The sequence below is a fragment of the Ambystoma mexicanum genome, chromosome 4q, assembly GCF_040938575.1.
Source record: "Ambystoma mexicanum isolate Mex_15411 chromosome 4q, UKY_AmexF1_1, whole genome shotgun sequence".
Lineage (NCBI taxonomy): Eukaryota > Metazoa > Chordata > Amphibia > Caudata > Ambystomatidae > Ambystoma > Ambystoma mexicanum.
Window position 1 is genome coordinate 947,791,827 of NC_090928.1, and position 19,616 is coordinate 947,811,442.

Here is a 19,616-nt window from a genome sequence, read left to right on the forward strand (position 1 = left end):
TTCCCTGAGATAATTCTATCCCAGAGGAAGTCTGTGAGTATGTCTTCCTCCCTCCGTACCAGACCTCTGAAGAATCTTAGTCGCTGAGGCCAAGTGCCTTCACAATCCATCAGGATATGCTTTAACGTTTGTTTGGCAGGGTTTGAGCAGATTGAGCACAATTTTATTGCCATCTGTCCTTGATTACGTTTTACCAAAACAGCCCCACAGTGGACGAGGTTCAATCTCATTCTGAGGAAGTCTGAACGCAATTTTCTATTTGGAGATTTCAGTAGATAGCATGAGAGAGAACCAAGTTTCTTTTCTCCCTTCAAAAATATGTTTTGATTTGGGTCCTCTCTTACTTTCTCCACTGTTTCGATCCAGTCCCGTTCTTCTAGTCTACATTTTACTTTAAGTGGATTTAGAGCCAGAGTTTCTTCATTTAGATTTAGTTTCTTTAGTATTTCCAACGTTTTCCTTTCCAGCGTAATGAGAGTAGTGGATTTTTTCAATAGTACTTCGTGTTTGAGGTCTCCATACAACGTCGAGTCCTTGCTTAGTGTTATTTCCCTGAACAGTGAAATGAGCTTCCAGTCGGCCATACAGTTTAGAGATTTTAGGCCTAGTTCAAATCTTAGGCTTTTTAAGGATGCACAACTTGGGAGACCCAAAACTCTTTTCCAGAGGCGACCCTCATAGCTGTCCCAGTTTATGAACCAAAGATCCGGTTTTGCTTCTAGTCCGTATAGAACAACTGGAACAACTTTGGCGAGATAGAACTTTACCAGAGGCAAAATGGAGAACTTACAAAATTTGTAATTTAGCTTAATCATCTGTGATGTGAATAATGTTATTTTAGCTGACACTTCTTTTTCTACTTTGTATGTTGCTGGATGGGCATAGATGTTATATCCCAAATATGTTATGGTTTCTACTGTTTTGATCCGTTCTCCTCCCATTTTCCAATTTATGTATTTTGCTTTTGACAAGGAATGCTTGAAAATCAAAATGTTTGATTTAGATGGATTAACTGTTAATTTGTTTAGTCCTACATATTCGTTCAGTTTGTCAAGTAGGTGTTGTAGCCCAATTGGTGTTCTATCGAGGAGAACTATGTCATCCGCGTACGCCAACCAGCAGATTTTCCTCCCATTTAGTGTTGGGCTTATCAAGGCAGACGTTTCTAGAAAATGGCCCATATCTGCCACGAACAAGTTGAAGAACAGAGGCGCCCCCAAACACCCTTGTCTTACACCTCTATTAACTTCAACTAGTCTAGACAGATGACCCATTGCGTCGAGCCGTATTCTTAGGTTGGTGTTTTTATGAAGTTCCACTAAGATTGAAAGAAGAGATTCTGGCATTCCCCAGTTCCGGAGTTTGTCCCACAATAGGACTCGTTCCACCTGATCGAAAGCTTTAGAGAGATCTATCCAGGCTCCGTACAGCATTTGTTTTTTCCCCCCTCTCTTTTGCTCATTCAAGATGTTTAGAATCAGGCCATTGATAGATGTTGAGTGGCCTTTGCGGAATCCTGTTTGGAAGCGTGATAGAATATTACAATCATCGACCCATTTCGAGACATGAGACAGTAATAGTTTCATGACGACTTTGCTTTCAATGTCCAACAATGCTATCGGTCTATAGTTCATTGGTATACGACGATCCCCAGATTTAAAGAAAGGTACTATAAGGGCCGTTTTCCAAGATGCTGGAAAGGTTCGTTGCTTTAGTATTTCTTTAAAGAGAGCGGATAATAACTTTGACCACAATGTTGGTTCGCTTTTCAGTGCCTGATAGGTCAAGCCGTTTAGACCCGATGCTTTAGATGATGAGGAACTGGCTATAATTTCCCGTATGTCTTCTTCACAGAAATTAAGTTGCCAATGAATATCTGGTTTGGGTCTAAATTCGCGTATGTCGTCGCTCTTATATGTCTCTGTCAGGTAGCTCACCCAGTCATCTTCTGAAACTAGGTTACATAATGATTGTGTGTGCTCCCCTTTGAACTGGTTCATTACTTCCCAGAAGTTCTTGCTATTTTTTTCTCTGAGTGTTTTAAGTATGTGCTCGCCATCTGTTTGTATCCGAAGAGCATTATGCGAGATCGACCATGATTTATAATTGGCTTTTTGGATTCTTATTTCAGTTTTCATATCCTCCACTGAAAGTCCTGCCTTTTTGATGTCTCTTAACGTTTTCCTATGCTCTCTTTTTCTTCTTTGTGTGGATTCGTCAAAGGCATGCAGGTGTTTCTGTTTGGCTTCTCCCGCTAAGTATTTGGGTGCTAGAGTTGCCCATAAAAAGTTGGTAAATCGGTGTGGATCGCATTGTGATTTCCATATGTGTTCAGGAATCTTTTTGAGTTTTCCATTTAAATTAGTTCCCCCATCTTTATATTTTACGACTCTAAGTTTTCCTTTCTTCCCCTCAAGCAGCTGTAGTTCTCGTTCAGCTTCTGTTGTTAGAATATTTTCGAGTGACAACTCCAGTCTACTGTGGTCACTACCAGACTCCTGTTTTATTTTTAGTGTATAGGGCGAAGCATGCAGAGTTTTTGAAACAAAGATATAGTCTAAGGCTGAGGATGAGTTCCCTCTTCTCCAGGTTATATATGGTTCTTTTGCACCCTCCTGTGAGCCCACTACCATATGGAGATCCCATTGTTCCATAAAATCCTGCCATTGTTTACCCAGAGTAATTTTCCTATGTGTTGCTCGATCTCGGTCTCCTTTTAGGGGATATAAGCAATTCGTATTGAAGTCTCCAGCTACCACAATCTTACTAGAAACTAGAGTTGTTTTTAGCAGTTCGAATAGAGATGCTAAGTTCTCTAGAAAACAGTCTAGTTTCGATGTTGCAGGGTTCCAGTAAATGTTTACAAAGACCCAAATTGTGGTAGTTTCTTGTATAGATACTTCAGCTCTGCATGCCTGAATGCCCTGGGGATTATTCCATATTTCCTTTACATTTTTAAAGACTTGGTTATTTAGTGCTATTAGTAAGCCTCCTGAGGGCCGGCCCAGTGCTTTTTGTACGGCTGACAAACAATGGACCATATACCCTTCGATGTATAGCGGATTAACCAGCCAGGTTTCTTGTAAAAGAATCGCATCCCCCTGATTGAATAAGTATGACCTTATTTCTTTGCCTCTGATGACGCTAGAGCCTCTTGTGTTCCAACTAAAGATGTTAACATGATTCTTTCTAAAGTCTTTGTGTGCCCAAGCCCAGCTTCTTCAGAACTTCTGACAATATGTCTGGTAGGAGCGTAAGGGTGTTTTCTTTTGCTTTGAGATCTTTTTCCAAACCACCTTGCTTTGTAAGATTACCTCATTTTGATATATTGTTTCTTTGTTTGGGCATGGGAGAATGCGGTGTTTGGCCATAATGTTGTTTTTCTTGTCATTGTATGAAACTTCCAGTCCATAGGATTCCAACTCAATTGAGTTTCGCAGGATATCATTTCTTGCGTTCGCTGAAGTCATAATGAGTTCAACCAGGAATGGATCACTTGACAACGGAAATTTCACGCTTTCGATGTCGTTGGATTTTAAAGAGCGAAGGTCTCCTATTTTTTGTATTATGTTCAGAATCACTCCCCGGTTTAAAGATTTATAGTGGCCGTGGTTTGAGCGCAATCTCAACCAAATCCTTTCATTGGCATTTCCCATTGATGTGTTTTCAGTTGGTTTATCGCATATTTCGGAGAGTGTGTGGATACCTACAGCATTCTCCTCACGATACATCTGGGTAACGAGTTTGACAAATTTCCCTTCTCCGTTTTTGATTTGGTTGTCATTTATTTCAGGTGTATTTTTCCCCGGCATGTTTGCTGGAACAGTTACACCTTGAAAGGTTGTGCTTGGGTCCTTGAAAGCCAACGGCTTCTTTGTTAAAAAGATGGGGGCAATTTTCCTGTTTTCCTGTTGATTTGTGGCAGTGACATTCCCACAAGTTCTATTTACTACAGACTGCCTTATTTTTTGTGTGAAAATTGGGGCCCATTTGATTGCTTTGGCTACGTTCTCTTTTTGAGGTTGAGCGACTAGGTTTTTTTTTCTTGTTGTTTCCTCTAGGTCTATCTGTTTTTCCAGATCCTTTCCAATCTCTATGTTTTTCTGTTTTAGATTGTTTTTTTGTCCTGTCAGCTCCTCTGTTTGTAAGCCAATGCTTGCTTTCGTTATTGGAACTATACCGTCCAATTGTTTGTCCTTAGTTAAATTGATCTTTGTACAGATATCAATTTTGGCCTTCTGATTTCCTTTTCCTATTTTAAGTTTATTTTTTTTTTTGTGCCGATATGAGGAGTTTTAGAGTCGCCCACCATGGTGTCCTGCTCCTCACTAGTCCCAACGGATAGTATTTTTCCCTGGATCTTGCCTTTGTCTTTTCCAATTTTATTTTGCTTCGGCCCCTTATTGTGTATATTTTTGTTTTTAGACTGTGAAGATTTAGAGCTCTTTCTCTTTGCCAAGTGATTTCTCCTTTTTCGTCTGCCTCTTGATGTTTGTTCCCCTTGTTCTTGCCATTCCTGAGGTTTGCCTACCTGATTGGCTTTTTGGTTATCAGATTTAGTTTCTTTTGTATTTTTCCCAATATCTGCCTCTTCCTCTAGTAATGTAGCTAATCTTAAGAATTCTTCCATTATTGAATCTGAAAGTGGGGTGTCCTCCAATGAGTATTCCTGAATTTTTTCTGGGGTTTCTTCTATTTGAACTGGGGACAGTTGTCCCTTCAAGGTTGACAAAATCTCTTTCAAAAGTGTGTTGTTTTGGTTTTCAGTTTGATTTTTTTCTTTCAGTGATTGCTGGATAGAGGAGATGTCGAGTCCTTGTTTTACAATCTCAATATTCAGTGCCTGAATTGGGGTGCTCAGTTTTGTATTAATGGCATTTGCCAGGCCCACTAAAGTAGAGTCACAAAGAGAAATTTCTTTAGTCATTTCTAGCAATGTCCCATTTTGCGATTGGACTTCTCCTTTTAGCATCTCAAAGACTGAAACCAATGAGCTAAGAACAAAGTTCAGTGCGTTCAATGTGTTTGAATTTGGATGTGTTGTTACTTCTTCATCGTCTTTTCTTTCTGAGTCCCTTTGTTCTAGCATTAGCTGTACAACAGCTGATGAAGATTGTGAGTTTTGTGGGGTTGGGGTGAATGCGTTGTCTTCCTCAGATGAGGTACAGGTTTCTTTTTCCAGGTGTGCTGCAACAATGTGTATTTCTGTGCTAGAAGTCGGGGTTTGAGAGTGTCTTGGTTCTTCCCAAAGAATGAGGGATTCGCCTTCGATGTCACTGTGGCTTTTATATCGTTTCTTCCCGAAATGATTTTCTATTTTGCTTTGTATTTTTCTTGTTGAGATAGTGTAATCCAACCCTTTTTTCCAATTATTCATTATAGCGATATTTGGATTTTTCTCTATCTGACTTTTTGTAGGAGTACTATGATTTTCATCCGCATGTACTAGTACTTGGATTTCTTGTCCATTCATCAGATTAGCATTCTCCTGAGCGAATTGAGCAGTTGGTATGATCACTTCACAACTTTGATTTAAATACGATCCATTCCCTGCCCTTTCCATGTCTTTGGTGCTACGGAGTTTCATCAAGTTATAGTTTAATCAACAATCTGTGATGTATACACCGTTTGTTAGTAGAAAGTGATAAGCAATATGTCTACACTTTCAACAAGTCTGGGGTACTTAGTCACTTTACGTCAAAAGTGCTCACTACCAAGGGTGAAGGTGTAGTGCTAAATAGTCACTTTAGTTATATCCGACCCGAGGAAAAAGGACTTTTATCGGGTCGTAATTAGACTATACAGCGTGATCAAAGGATGTAATTTCCCGCAGTCTCACGTTGTATGAACAGGTATTATAAACGATGTAGACCTTACCTCGAGTTCACCTCGGCTGTTGTTGGCTGCTGTTGGTTCTCCTGTAAGTCACATGTAGATTTTTGCGCCGACTGCGCCAAACAGCCGCACAACAGCCAGTAGGCTTTACTCCCCCGGGCTTAACGCCGCAAGGGTAAACTGGCCCGATTTTGTGGGCAGGGAATGTCACGTGAGCAGTCACGTGACTTGCACTGTGTTCCGCCCCCTCCTGGGAGCGAGTGTTTGCCTTGCGCGAGTTCAAGGAAACTCCCAGCGCAAATTCCAAGGCACAAAGTAAAGCGTTCGTTTTTCAAAAGGAGGTACTTCTCTTATACTGGAGAAGTCTGCGCCGTGCTGCTGGACTGGCCCGATTTTGTGGGCAGGGAATGTCACGTGAGCAGTCATGTGACTTGCACTGTGCTCCGCCCCCTCCTGGGAGCGAGTGTTTGCCGTGCGCGAGTTTAAGGAAACTCCCAGCGCAAATTCCAAGGCACAAAGTAAAGCGTTCGTTTTTCAAAAGGAGGTACTTCTCTTATACTGGAGAAGTCTGCGCCGTGCTGCTGGACTGGCCCGATTTTGTGGGCAGGGAATGTCACGTGAGCAGTCACGTGACTTGCACTGTGCTCCGCCCCCTCCTGGGAGCGAGTGTTTGCCGTGCGCGAGTTCAAGGAAACTCCCAGCGCAAATTCCAAGGCACAAAGTAAAGCGTTCGTTTTTCAAAAGGAGGTACTTCTCTTATACTGGAGAAGTCTGCGCCGTGCTGCTGGACTGGCCCGATTTTGTGGGCAGGGAATGTCACGTGAGCAGTCACGTGACTTGCACTGTGCTCCGCCCCCTCCTGGGAGCGAGTGTTTGCCGTGCGCGAGTTCAAGGAAACTCCCAGCGCAAATTCCAAGGCACAAAGTAAAGCGTTCGTTTTTCAAAAGGAGGTACTTCTCTTATACTGGAGAAGTCTGCGCCGTGCTGCTGGACTGGCCCGATTTTGTGGGCAGGGAATGTCACGTGAGCAGTCACGTGACTTGCACTGTGCTCCGCCCCCTCCTGGGAGCGAGTGTTTGCCGTGCGCGAGTTCAAGGAAACTCCCAGCGCAAATTCCAAGGCACAAAGTAAAGCGTTGGTTTTTCAAAAGGAGGTACTTCTCTTATACTGGAGTGCTACTACCTGCGTTATTATTATTACTGCTGCTACTACTACGACTACTGTTTACTGATTGTAGTAGTAGTTATACTAGAGGTTCTACTTCTCATAGTAGTATTAGCTGTAAGGTTGCATATCGTAATAGTAGTAGTACTACTGATACTATCAGTATTGAGAGTACTACTGCTGTCCATGCTGATTTAGTTTTGACTGCTAATGCTTGTGTCACTGGTAGTACTACTATGACTACTATTGGTAGTACTAAAACTACTGCTAGCACTTCTAATGCAGGCATTGGTACTAAAACTACAGCTAATAGTCACACATCTGCTGCTGTTGATATTAGTAGTGCTACTACCGTAGGAAGATTACTACATGGGTAAATGTGTTGGTTTAAAGTAAAAGATAATTAACCTTTTATTTGCATATTTGCTTCTTTAATGGATTTGCATGCTGCACGCCCCCCCTCCTCTGATGTCATCTCACAAACTTGAGGGATATCCTCGTAAGAATATACTTAAATGGTAAATATAAGATAGTTTCAGAGGGTATCAGCGCCTACAAAATCACAGAATGCGAAAAGATTCAGAACTTTTTATTTCTTTTGATTTTGCCGCATTTATTTGAGGGGTGTATGTTGGGTAATTAATTTGTTAAGGGCAGAATGGGGGACCTGTGGGAGTCTCTCCCAGCATATAATTGCACACATAAAACGAAGAAAATTTACATTTTTGCATTCAGATTTATTTTCTATACTATGATCACACAGATCCGTTTCAGAGGACTTCTTGCAGGGAAATCAGCACAAGATGACACCTTATTAATAAGGTATTAAGGAATGACTTAATGTAGATTTATTAAAAAAAAGTTTGCCTCCTTTAGGATGATTTAGGATGATTATTCTTATTTCTATACATTTTCAGAAATGTTTTGCCTGTTTTGTTGTGATCAAATAAACTAACATGTGCATTCCCTACAGATCCATATTTCTTTGCTACAAGGCTACCGTTATGTGGGAGTCATGGTGTGCTACAACAAAGGGGAAGGAACCACAACAATAGAGTCACGTTATTCTTCCAGGAATCCTGCTAATATCATTACATTTCAGTGTCTTCAAGATAATAACAGGTATGATTTTATTTTCGCTCACTGTTAATTTGAGTCTTGGTAAAGTTGCCTGTGACTAAGCATTATCAATGTCGATTTGCCAAGTGTGCGGGTGCTAAGAAACCATATTTAATTACTACATTTACTATATGGAACGTAGGTGGAAGGCCACAGTACAAATTAATGAAACAATAATTTAAAGTGAAAAAGAAAAAAGAATAGTAAATAAAAGTATATGCAAAAAAGATAAACTATAAATGACCACCCAGACAAAAAACTCATATTTTAACATGTATCTGCTTCATTTGTTTGTGGCCCTAATAGATAACCAATAAGTCAGCTTGAGATCACTGTTAAATTTCAGAATTAATGTGACTGTGAGAGTGTCTGAAGAGTTCCATGTCATTTCAACAAATTAAATTACTTCGATTTAATTTTCTTTGTAGCTATTACTTCGAAAATATACTTCAATGTTTCTTTGGGGGGGTTCCTTCCCTTCACTACCACCCTCAACCCAGGACCCGCCCGGCACCCCCTCTACCGCTTGCCCCACAAATACATATAACATTTAAAGTATTTTCGAAGTAATATCCACGGTGTAAATGACATCAAAGTAATTTACTTTGTGGAAACAACAGGAGACCATCAGTAAAGTGTGATTTAGGTTACATAGGCAAGTGCTGTCCCTAATCTAAGAAGACCGCATCTAAATAAGTCAGTTGATGTTCTCTTTAACACTGGCAGACAAGATTAAGTAGAAAGACATTGGGGGTCATTCCGAGTTTGGAGGTAGCCATGGTGTTATTAGCACCATGGCTGTCTCCAAAACCGGGTCCGGGTCCAGTCTGGCTGAATGGGGACTTACTGGGTCATTCTGACCTTGGAGGATCCGGTAAGTCCCCATTCAGTAAACCATTCCCCATTCCCATTTGAGCCCCCATAGGGCTCAATGGGAATGGGGAAGGCGCTAATTACGGGCCTGCAAATAGCGGGCCCGTAATTAGCGCCCTGGTCCCTTAGCGGGACCCGCTAAGGACGTGTGGTCTAACAACACGTCCTTTGCGGTTCCCGCTAAGGGACCTCGGAATTGGGCGGTAAGGGTATACCGGCACCGGCATCCTTACCGGTGCCCGTTAACCCTTACCGCCCAACTCAGAATGACCCCGATTGCCTTAAGTCAGTTAAGCTACAAAGTTGTGATTTGATAAAAGATGAATAAAGATTCCTGCTGAAGCAGAGAAGCAGAAATTCAGAAGTGCGAGTGATACCCAAGAAATGACAAAAGCAAGGTTGAGATAAAAAGGTCAAATGTTCCCATTGATCTAAGCGGGGGTCAGACCTTTTTTTTATTTTTATTTCCTAAAATGAATAGGGTTTTAATTGTGCAAGGAGATATACCATATGCCTGCATTAGGTTCAGGTCTTCTTCTTCCTAATGTAGCTCAGAGGTCACACAGAAAGCACCTGCCAGGAAACGGGGTTAACCTTCATGGTTACCTGTACTCTTCCCCCAACAAAGTCTAAAACATAAAAGGTATTGGCTGCCTCTCACAGTGAAACAAACTAAAGTTATTCAATGGTCTTTGGCCACATCACGAGTTGGGCGGTAGCCCTTAAATGCAGTGGTAATGGGGTTGCTGCCGCATTTAAGGGTCTGCCCAATCATGAAATGAATATGGGGTGTTTACCTCCAGTTTACAGTTGGGGGCCCAACTGCTGGAAAAATTCTGATTTTCGGCGTAATTACCCCGCTGACCCAATGGGGAATAACGTTTACCACCCAACCCGTGATCTGGCTGTAATACCGCCGGACGGGGTGGGCAGTAACACAAATAAAGTTGGGCGGTATCCCAGTGATACCGCCCAACTCGTGATGATGCCCCTTGTCTTGTACAAAGATGGCTCAGACAAATGTACTGTACGTCTGGATGAAATGCAGATGTTTGCAGCCTGTTGATGGATACCTCTCAGGAATGACTGTCAGCCATGGGTGTGCCAGATTTTTTCCAAGGGTATGTTTAAGTGTTGCTACCATGTATTGTGGACCATGCTGAACTTGTCATGCAGCTTCCTGAAGCAAGTCACTGTAAAGTAGTTACTTTTTTCAACAATTACTTTGGAAATAGTTTTAAAATTCTGGCCCACTTGTTTTCTGCTTCAAGGGTTACTGATCTATACCAATGCTAAGCACAGAGATATAAACTTATTTGCAGAAGATCAAACCATTTTAGAATTAGAATATCTGGATGTTAATCTCAGTTACTACTGAACTAACTTATTTGATCTTGTGCAAATATGTTTTTCTCTTTGTGCTCTTTTCCCTTATCTATCATTATTTCTCGTTTGTCCCGAACCAAATTAAATGTCAGCGCAGAGGAATGAGCAACTGTAACATCTGCATATTTAAAAGTCATTAGGTGGGTATAGCCTGTCTTTCTCATCTGTCATTGTCTAGGAACCGGAGTGGGCACAAGCAGAGAGAGCTCGGCCATTAACACTGGTGCTGACTAAGCAGCCTGTCATTTGTTTACTGGTTTAAAATCATGTCATGTTACCCACATCTGGCATGTGCTCCTTTTATCCCTATAAGGCAAAGGCTGGCCATTATGAAATATTTCCTACAATGTGTGAATTTTCCCACTCTGATTGCCTGGTTAGGTCATGTTTTGCACCCTATTGCATCAAAATACAGTAAAGAAAATGCTGAATGCGCGTTTGTTGCGCATTCGGCATTGCAGAAAAAGTCAAAGCCAAAAATGCTGAACTAGGTAAGCGGAGGTTACATGGGTGTCCCCCCTCCCCCCGCACCCCTAGTTCGGCATTTTTGCTTTCAGGGGTTGTGGGGGTGTCCCCCGCATATATTAAATGTAGAGCAGACACGAGAAGAAAATCCCAAAAGCTTGAGTTACAAAATGCGTACAAGTAGGCTTTGCATTTTTGTAAATCGAGCTTTTGAGATTAGTTATTTTAATGTAGATTCGTTTTGCACATATGCAAATTATTATATATAATACTTGCATGTTTGACCTTCATTAGTGAATCTGTCATGTGTCTCCATCATTGTGCCAGTCTTAACATTAAGACCCTCATTGTGCAGGAAGCGTACGTGGAGAAAATTAATGTGAAAAAGATTTTCTCCAGATCCCTTCCATTCGGCAGACTTTCCCTAAATGGATCGGTTCAGGAAACCCACAATGAAATTCCTAACTGGTATCCTGATTCTTGCAGATAACCTGGACTTGTTCAATGCTATCCACTTTTTACGAGTTCTAGAGTCACAGTCCGTAGGTAGTCTTTTTTGCTTTTTATTTTTACTTTTTATTTATTATCACTTTCTATAGAGAAAACATTACAGATAGGTAATAATCACTAGAACATTAATACATCATGGTACACTTGTTTAGCACACAATAGTAATATGGTAGGCTGAGGGGAGAAACTAAACACCCATTGTACTATGTCAAAGAGCTATTCCTGGCAAGATATGTACAAAAGCAAGTCCAACTGTCCTTAGGGTGGCTAATACTCGACAACAGAGTAATATACATTTCTTCCCTGTCATTTGCCCAGGTAACATCTTTCAACCATAGTTGATACGTGTGGGGCTTTTTGTGCATCCACCTTATTAATATCACTCTTGGCCAGCAGCAAACCCAAATTCAAAAATCTGTGCTTAGTGACCTCCATTTTCCCCGTGTAACCTAGTACACACTCTATCAAAGTTATGTTCAGCTGCTGATCAAACATATCAGCCAATGAGCTAATGACAGCGCTCCAGTATTCATGTGTAACAGGGTTGCTTTCTCGTCTTTGCATCTGAGGCATTCTCTCAGCCTATAAGTCTGAAACAGGGTGAACCTCGATGGGGGATAATACAATCTATTCAAGATCTTGAAATGCAAAGCCTGTATTTAGAATTAAAAGACCCTCCCTTCGACAGGGCACATACAGCCTTCCACTGTGTATCCGTGAACTGTGTTTAGAGATCGTTGCACCATTTGGAGTGGACCGTCCACACTGAGTGTGTGTCCATGGCTTGTACAGCATGGAAATACATGTATTTAGTATGTATGACAAGCATGCATGTGATGGGTTTCATCAGAAAGCACTGGCCACTGAGATTGATATGCCGCTCGCAGATAGTGCAGTACATGTAGCAGACTATCTCCCATGACTGTTTTCAGGTCTGCCCACCGTACAAAGTGGCCCCGCACTCCAGATCTTTGCAATGCTCTTATCAGTGGTCGGAGACACATTGGCATCCCCGATAGTGGGAGTCGCCTGCCATACACAGACAGCAGTTTGAGACTTTTGTTTAGCATTTTCCACGCTCCTCAGTTCGCCCCCACAGGCTCTAACGGATGTTCAGGCTCACCAACAGTGATAACAATTGAACCAGGCCCACTCGCTTGAGACAGACATGAGGTAAAGCACGGTCGTCCGCCGACCAGTAAGTCGCATATCGTATTTGCACTGCCAGGTAGTAGAACTCTAGGTCAGGGGCGCCAAAACTCCATCCTCCTATGGCTGGGCTAGATGCGCCCACTTCAGCCAGACCGAACCACTAGCTCAGATGTAAGAGATGCACACTGCTATGAGGTTCTGGAAGAGTGCGCAGCCCGGCCATAGCGGTATGTTATGAAACATGTATAGCAATTTAGGTATCATCTTAATTATTTAAGGCTAGCCTCCCTGCTAGCGCCACCAGTATATTGCCCCACCTCTGTAGTTTGGCTTTCATGCTAGTCATGTATAGCCCATAGTTCAGCTCTTTAGTCCGCACCAGCGAGCGGGTTATTATAATTACCAGATATCTTATTGACTGTGCTGCCCATTTCAACCCCAACATGCTGGTCGGTTCCTGCTTGTCATCGGTCAATGGGAATATTTCTGATTTGTTATTATTTAGACACAGGCCGTAGTAGTTGCCAAACTCCACCATAGAAATGATGACATTCACCAAGTTAGTCTCGGATGTCTGATAAATAATAAAATGTCATGTGCATACAATGATATGACGCCCGTCTTCTCCCCTATCCGACCCATGTGATGGTGCTTGGCACATGCCCTATCTGCAAGAGGTTCGATCACTAAGGCAAAAAGCCGAGGGACAAAAGGCAGCCCTGCCTTGTCCCGCCACCCAAACGTAACACCAGGAGGTCACGTCCATTAGTATGGACCCGGGTAAAGCAGCCTAACCCAGGAAATACATCTAGGCCCAAACTGTTAGTTTGATAGCACCTGAAAAAGGAATGACCACGGTACAGTGTCAAATGCTTGGTGAATATTTAGAGGAACTGCCACAGCCAGATGTTCCTGAGTTGTCTGTGCCATGATGTTGTATAGCAGTCTTATATTTAATGCTGTGGAGCTACCAGGAATAAACCCTGACTGGTCAGGATGGACCATGTACGGCATAAGGGGGAAAGTCTGGATGCCATTATTTTGGCAAAAATCTTCATATTTATAAGAGACAGTAATCTGTAAGGCCCACAGTCCTCAGCCGTCTTATCCGGTTTAAGTAATAATACGATAATGGCTTCTCATACCGTTTTGGGTAGTACCCCCTTTAATAGCGCTTACTCCCATAGTTGCAACAAGTACGTGGATAGCACTTCACAATATACTTTGTAAAACTCTGCTCCCAGACCATCCGATCTAGGCGCTTTGCCGTTGGGCAAATCTAATATGGATGTGCTACTTTCCTCAATTATAAGGGGCACCTCAAGAGCGTCACGTGGCTTCTCAGAGAATAAGGTGGTTGGAATCCCATTCAGATGGTACTGTGAAAAAGTAAACCTTATTATTGTGTTGGAATTTGAGTCTAGCCAGGAACAGCATGGCATAGGATATATTGCTTTCTCAGTAATTTCTTTACGCCAACAAAAGTGCATCTTTCATGCTGCACTGTGATAGTGAAATTTGGATAGATATGGATGGAATGCAATTAAAAGCGGAGGTCTTTCAAGTCTCTGGCACGTCACAGAACTCTGTCCTGATAGTCCCTTTGCGCGTTGTGATAGGCCTGGGATAATCACCCGACTCAGGTTTTGCTGCAATCTTTCAGTGAGAATGCTCCACCGTGAACTGCGGTGAGAGTCACGGATCATCTAGAAGTTTCTTAAGCAAATCTTCCTCTGCTATTTTCATGTTGCCTCAGAGTGCCCTCTCAGGCATCCCTATGATGCGCAAATTGTTTCTGCAGGACCTCGACTCCAAGTCTTCACATTTAGCTTTCACATACTTCATATCTTTGATCAGGGAGGTCATGGCAGTCTGCAAAGACACTATGCCATCTTCTGAAGCGCCTATTCTGCTTTCAGCCTCCATTATTCTTTGCTTTTCCTTCTCCAACTGGGCATGTATGAGCGTGACATTTGCAGTAATGTCATCAAGCTTCTCATTAACTGAGCAGAAACCCTTGTGCATTGTGTCCAGAATTTGTTGCATATTCAGTGGCTCTGACACTGGTGAGGTTGTATTTTATTTTATTTTTATTTATTTGTTACACGCCCAGACCCTGGGGTATCACGGCGTGGTTACAGACAGCTTAGGCATTAGTCATACATTTATAAAGTGTACAGAAGAAAATAAATCAAAAACTCATACAATACATCAAAAACAAGATTTCAGTTTCAGTCGGTATTCTAAGGCTAATATTAATTAGAAGATCGATTTACTAATATTGGTTAAATAACCAAGTTTTTAGTCTCATCTTAAAGCCGGGGAGAGAGGTTTCTTTTTTGATATTGAGGGGGAGGGTGTTCCAGTGTTTAGGGGCTAGCACTCGGAAGCTGTTGCCCCCCGCTTTGGTTCTCTTGTACCGAGGAGACACTAGGAGTATATTGTCATTAGATGTCAGTTTCTATTGGATTCTTTTATTTGAAGGGCATTGTTGAGGTAGATCGGGTCTTTTTTGGCAAGACATTTGTGAGTGATGCAGTGTGTTGTAAAGATAATTCTAGCTTTGATGGGTAGCCAGTGGGCATTCTTCCTAATTTTGGAGATGTGATCAGACTTTTTTTTATACCTAGTGCTGCTCTTAGGGCTTTGTTTTGCATGAGCTGCAATTTGGTGAGGTTGGAAAGGGAGGTTCCTATCAATAACACATTGCAGTAATTCAATTTGGATAGTACCAGTACCAAGGCCCTGGCCAAGGTGAGGCAATTGGTGGGGGTCAGAAATTGTCGACTTAGAGCAATGAGTTTGGTTGTATAAGCCATGGATGAGGATAGCGTGTTAATATGTTTGGTCATGGTGAGATTGCTGTCTAGGTATACGCCTAGTGTTTTCACTTGCTTCAGTACTGGGATCAGGGTGCCGTCAATATTGATAGCGGAATAGTCTGGGTGGAGGGTAGCTATTTTGGATGGCGATCCCACAATGAGAACTTCTGTCTTCTCATTGTTAAGACAAAGACTATTCAGTGCCGTCCAGTTTTGGATGACAGTTTTGCCATCCAGTAGGGCTGGCTACTGCAGTTTTATTGGACGCCACCACATCCGCAGATCTAGGGGTGGCTTTCGTGAAGCGGTCCATGCAGCCTCCCTTTTTGTCACCAGTGCCTTTCGTGATGCCTCCCTTTTTGCCACCAGTGCCTTTTGTCATGCCAAGTGACAAAGGTTACACCACTTCTTCTCAGTGTTTTCCAAAAGTCAGGCACTGCTCTGCAAGCTACTCCACAGCACCCAGTTATTGTGCCAGCATTGTCATTAAAGAACCAGAGCCCTGTTATGCCTTATTTCCTGCTGATACAGTGTGTTGCACTTACAGTTGTTGCAGGATCTCAGGGAGTTGTTAATGGTATGGCTGCTTCATCTCCACGCTGTTTGCATTACTGTGTAAGCCCACTGATAGTGTGCCCCAAATGTATATTAGCTGGTCCCTGCAGCCCACCTGGGGCCTCCAAAAGAATGCTGTGGACAACTGTGGCAGGCTGTGTCCCCCACCTCTATTTGTGCGTGTGGACGCTCAGTGCCTGTGTTCCTTGTGCTCAGAAGATCCAGGGCCCTTGCCCTTGCAGTTTAGCAAAGTGTCCGCTGCACAAGAATCTAGCAGGTAATCACTGCCGTAGCCATGCTCGGAATTATGCCTTCCTCCGCTGCAGGGGGGTGGGGGGGATCAGCTAAACCCAGCTGCCACCGCCGCATTCAACGAAGCAAGGCCTCCCACCGGTCTCGTTGTGCAGCTCATTGGGCCCGCTCTGACCCCTCTTCCGATAAGGGCCTCCACCCGATGATGGATTCAGTGACCAGCAGCTGAGTGCGACCTGTGCCACGAAGCACACACGCCCTCCTCACCAAACTGCCACAGTGCTCCGCACCGTGCAGTATGCCTTCCAGCCGCTAGACAATCGGCGACCCAGCAGCATAATTGCGATCAGCCGGTTTGCGCAGAGTCTAGAAAACTACAAGATTGTTCAAGACTCTATCCTCCACTGTTCAAATGCAAAATCAATACATATAAATGTGATGGCTCGGCTATAAATGCGTAAATTGCCTGCTCCGCACAGAGCTTACGAGTAAGCCACCATCTTGGCATCTTGGAGCAGCAACCCCCCTCCCCCCCATCCGTAGGTATTCTTAGCAATGAAGCATGCCATGATTATCATGATTGTCTCCATCGCTGATCATGCACAGCAGAGATCAGTGCAGATTCATCCCGTGGTATGATGTGTTTAGTAAAAGTGGGTGACAGAAGACTTGAGACAGGAGAGTTCTTTAAATATCTGTATTAACAGCAGGTTTGGAGGGGTGAACTACTGTAGGACAGGGGATATTTAACTAAGACACCAGGGGATAACTATTCCTAAAGTGTCAAGATGGATAATTTAAAGTATGTGAGTACCTATATATTCTTATCCTCTGGACATGGGTCACCTTTCTAGGCTCCTTGATGTGATGGTAGCACACACCTACCAGCAAGCATTTATTTGTCCTTTCTCCTTTGCATTTGTTCTTGAACAGTGTCTGAGGTAGAGACCTCAGAAGAAGTGTAGTGCTCCCTCTCTCTTATGCTGCATGTCTGCTCCTTCTGGGGACTCCTTCCCAACTGTGAATCTCCTGCCCTGAACCGTGCTCTTGCATAGGCTTTTGGTTATTCTGTTTAGTTAAAGTTTCTTTGGATTGGCTCCTCTCTAGTTCTTTTCCCTCCTTCCGTCAGCCTTTGCCCATTCTGGCTTTCCCTTGCTATTTTCTGGTGTTTCTTCTTTTCCTATAAAGTTACCCAGGTTTCAGCCCCCATGTTTTACCTTTATTTAGATTGCTGGTCTGAATTCCCCCTCTAGCGGTTTACAGAGGTTTTAAGGATTCAGTCCACACACAACAGGCAGATGTACAGAAGCCTGCATCCTCACCCTGCTGCCTTAGGAAATGAAGACAAGATCTATTTGGAAATGTTGTGACTGAATGAACTGAAATGCGCTTCTCCATGCTGTTAGAAATATTCCTATTATGGGGGTTAGTGTTGTTACAAATGAATGTGCCTCCACAGGTTTTGGTGTAGTCCTGCCTGAGTTTTTAAAGGGTCTGTGGAGGATTTATCTGCCTAGTGTGATTAATCTTGCAGAGTCATCACTGAACCCCACCCTAAAATCTCCCCACCATGTGGCCAGGGGAAGGCATTCGCTACCAGATCTTAACCCTGGGGTGGTATCATGAGGGAGGATCACATGGGAGGAGATGGCTGTCAAGGGGAAGTGATGACTCCCTTGTGATGGACGCAGTATTCGTTTTCTTCTGAGGATGAGGATCCTTTCGTTACCAAACATCTAATGATGTGCTGTCACGGCACATGTCCTTCCCATGAGAAAACCCAAAGAACATTCTATGAAAATTCACCTACACAGAATAGGTATTATACCTCGGGAATTCATGAATCAAATGTGACATCCTCTAGTTATCATGATTCCTCTCTTCTCCCTGAGACACTGATGGCATTTGGTAAAGTAGAGCCAGACCATGTAACTGCTATTCACATAACATCTCCAACTCTGATTACATTCAGCTCACAAATCAATCAGAATTTAATAGATATGAAAGAACTAAAACCACTACAGACTTCAAGATCCATAATGCCTGTGGTAATGGGACGAGGAAGAGGGACAAGGAGTTAATGAGGATGAAAGGTGCTACTATAAGGACTGAGCAGTCTAGTGGTTTCAGGCCAAGGCCCCTGAGCAGGACAATTAAATCTGGGAATGAGCCTTGGCTGAGGGAAGGAGTGGCAGAGGCAGAATCAGTCAGGAGAGAGGCTGAAGCGGGTGAAGCTGAAGCAGGAGTGTGAATGCCAACAGAAACTGACACAGGAAGAGAAGGCGTGCAGTTTTGCAGAGTGCGTGCAGCAGGAAGCAGAGTCGTGGATAGCAGCGGGGAGAGAAGCCCGACTGTGCAGGAGACGTGCTCCCGACGTGAGTTGCTCCGAGGTGCTGGAGGACGCAGGGACCGACGGAGCTGGTGGAGCTCCAGAGACGGGCTGTGCAGGCGGTGGCAGGTGCAGGAGTACTGTGAAAGGGACTGCCGCACCGCAGCGGGTCCGCCGGTGCAGCAGGAAGAGACGCCGAAAGAAGCTGGTGAGTTGGCCTTATAGAAAAGGTAACCCCGGGCGCTCCAAACTGAACATTTAATATTTCCAGGCAATTTGGAATAAAAGGGCAACAAGGGCGCAATTCTCCTTTTCCCATATGTTGGCTTGGGGAAATCTGTAACCCACATTGCCAACAGACAAGAGGCCATAAAGAAGAAGTTAAAGGGCAGAAGGGGTGCCATTTTCCTTTTATGAGATGTCTACTTGGGGAAATTTGTAACCCACATTGCCAACAACCAAGTGAATACAAAAAGGAGATAGAAGGGAAAACCAGGTGCAATTCTCCTTTCCTGAGATACTAGTTTGAGGAAACCTGTAACCCATATTGCCAACAGTATACAGACTATAAACACATGCAACCATTGTGCAACCCACCTCACAGGACATGATGATGTGGAGAACCTTGGAACGAACATTGCCATTAACAGAGAGAGTTTATGCATGTACTTAAACAGCACCTGAGGAGCCAGCAGGTATTTGATAGGACTGAAACTCAGATGTATCTCATGTCAAAACCGTAAGGGATGATAGGGGATCGACCCCCTCTCCCGAACCACAGAAGCCAAATAGATCGACCCTCCCACCGTGGTTGGCATGGGCGTCTGAATAGTAATATAACAGATGTGGCAGCCAATGGGGGGAAGACGGAGTTAGGCAAAGGGGGTGGATTGACAAAGCGAAGAGAGGGAGACAACATACAATTCACAAATCCTAAGTGCACCTTCTCACCTCCTACAGAGTCTGTACTCCTAATCCTGAACACCCACCTATTGCAGACTCAAGAGAATCCTACCAAAACCTAACCATACATAAAACATGAATCATCAACATCCTGCATCAACTTTGACATGGAAACACATAAGCATCCAGCTGGATGAAACAAACACGGAAGCTGCTTCCATATGGACTAAACATGAACACATGGCCCAAAG

The 19,616-nt window shown here is 43.3% G+C and overlaps 1 protein-coding gene across 3 annotated transcripts in view; it reads left to right on the forward strand.

The window, feature by feature from the left end:
- TRERF1 (transcriptional regulating factor 1) overlaps nt 1-19,616 on the forward strand; it is a 2,539,264-nt gene that overhangs the window by 309,696 nt on the left and 2,209,952 nt on the right. For all 3 annotated transcript variants that reach the window (XM_069608500.1, XM_069608502.1, XM_069608501.1), the window contains exon 2: nt 7,973-8,121. The gene's annotated coding sequence lies outside the window, so the exon portion shown is untranslated. The remainder of the gene's footprint in view (nt 1-7,972; nt 8,122-19,616) is intronic.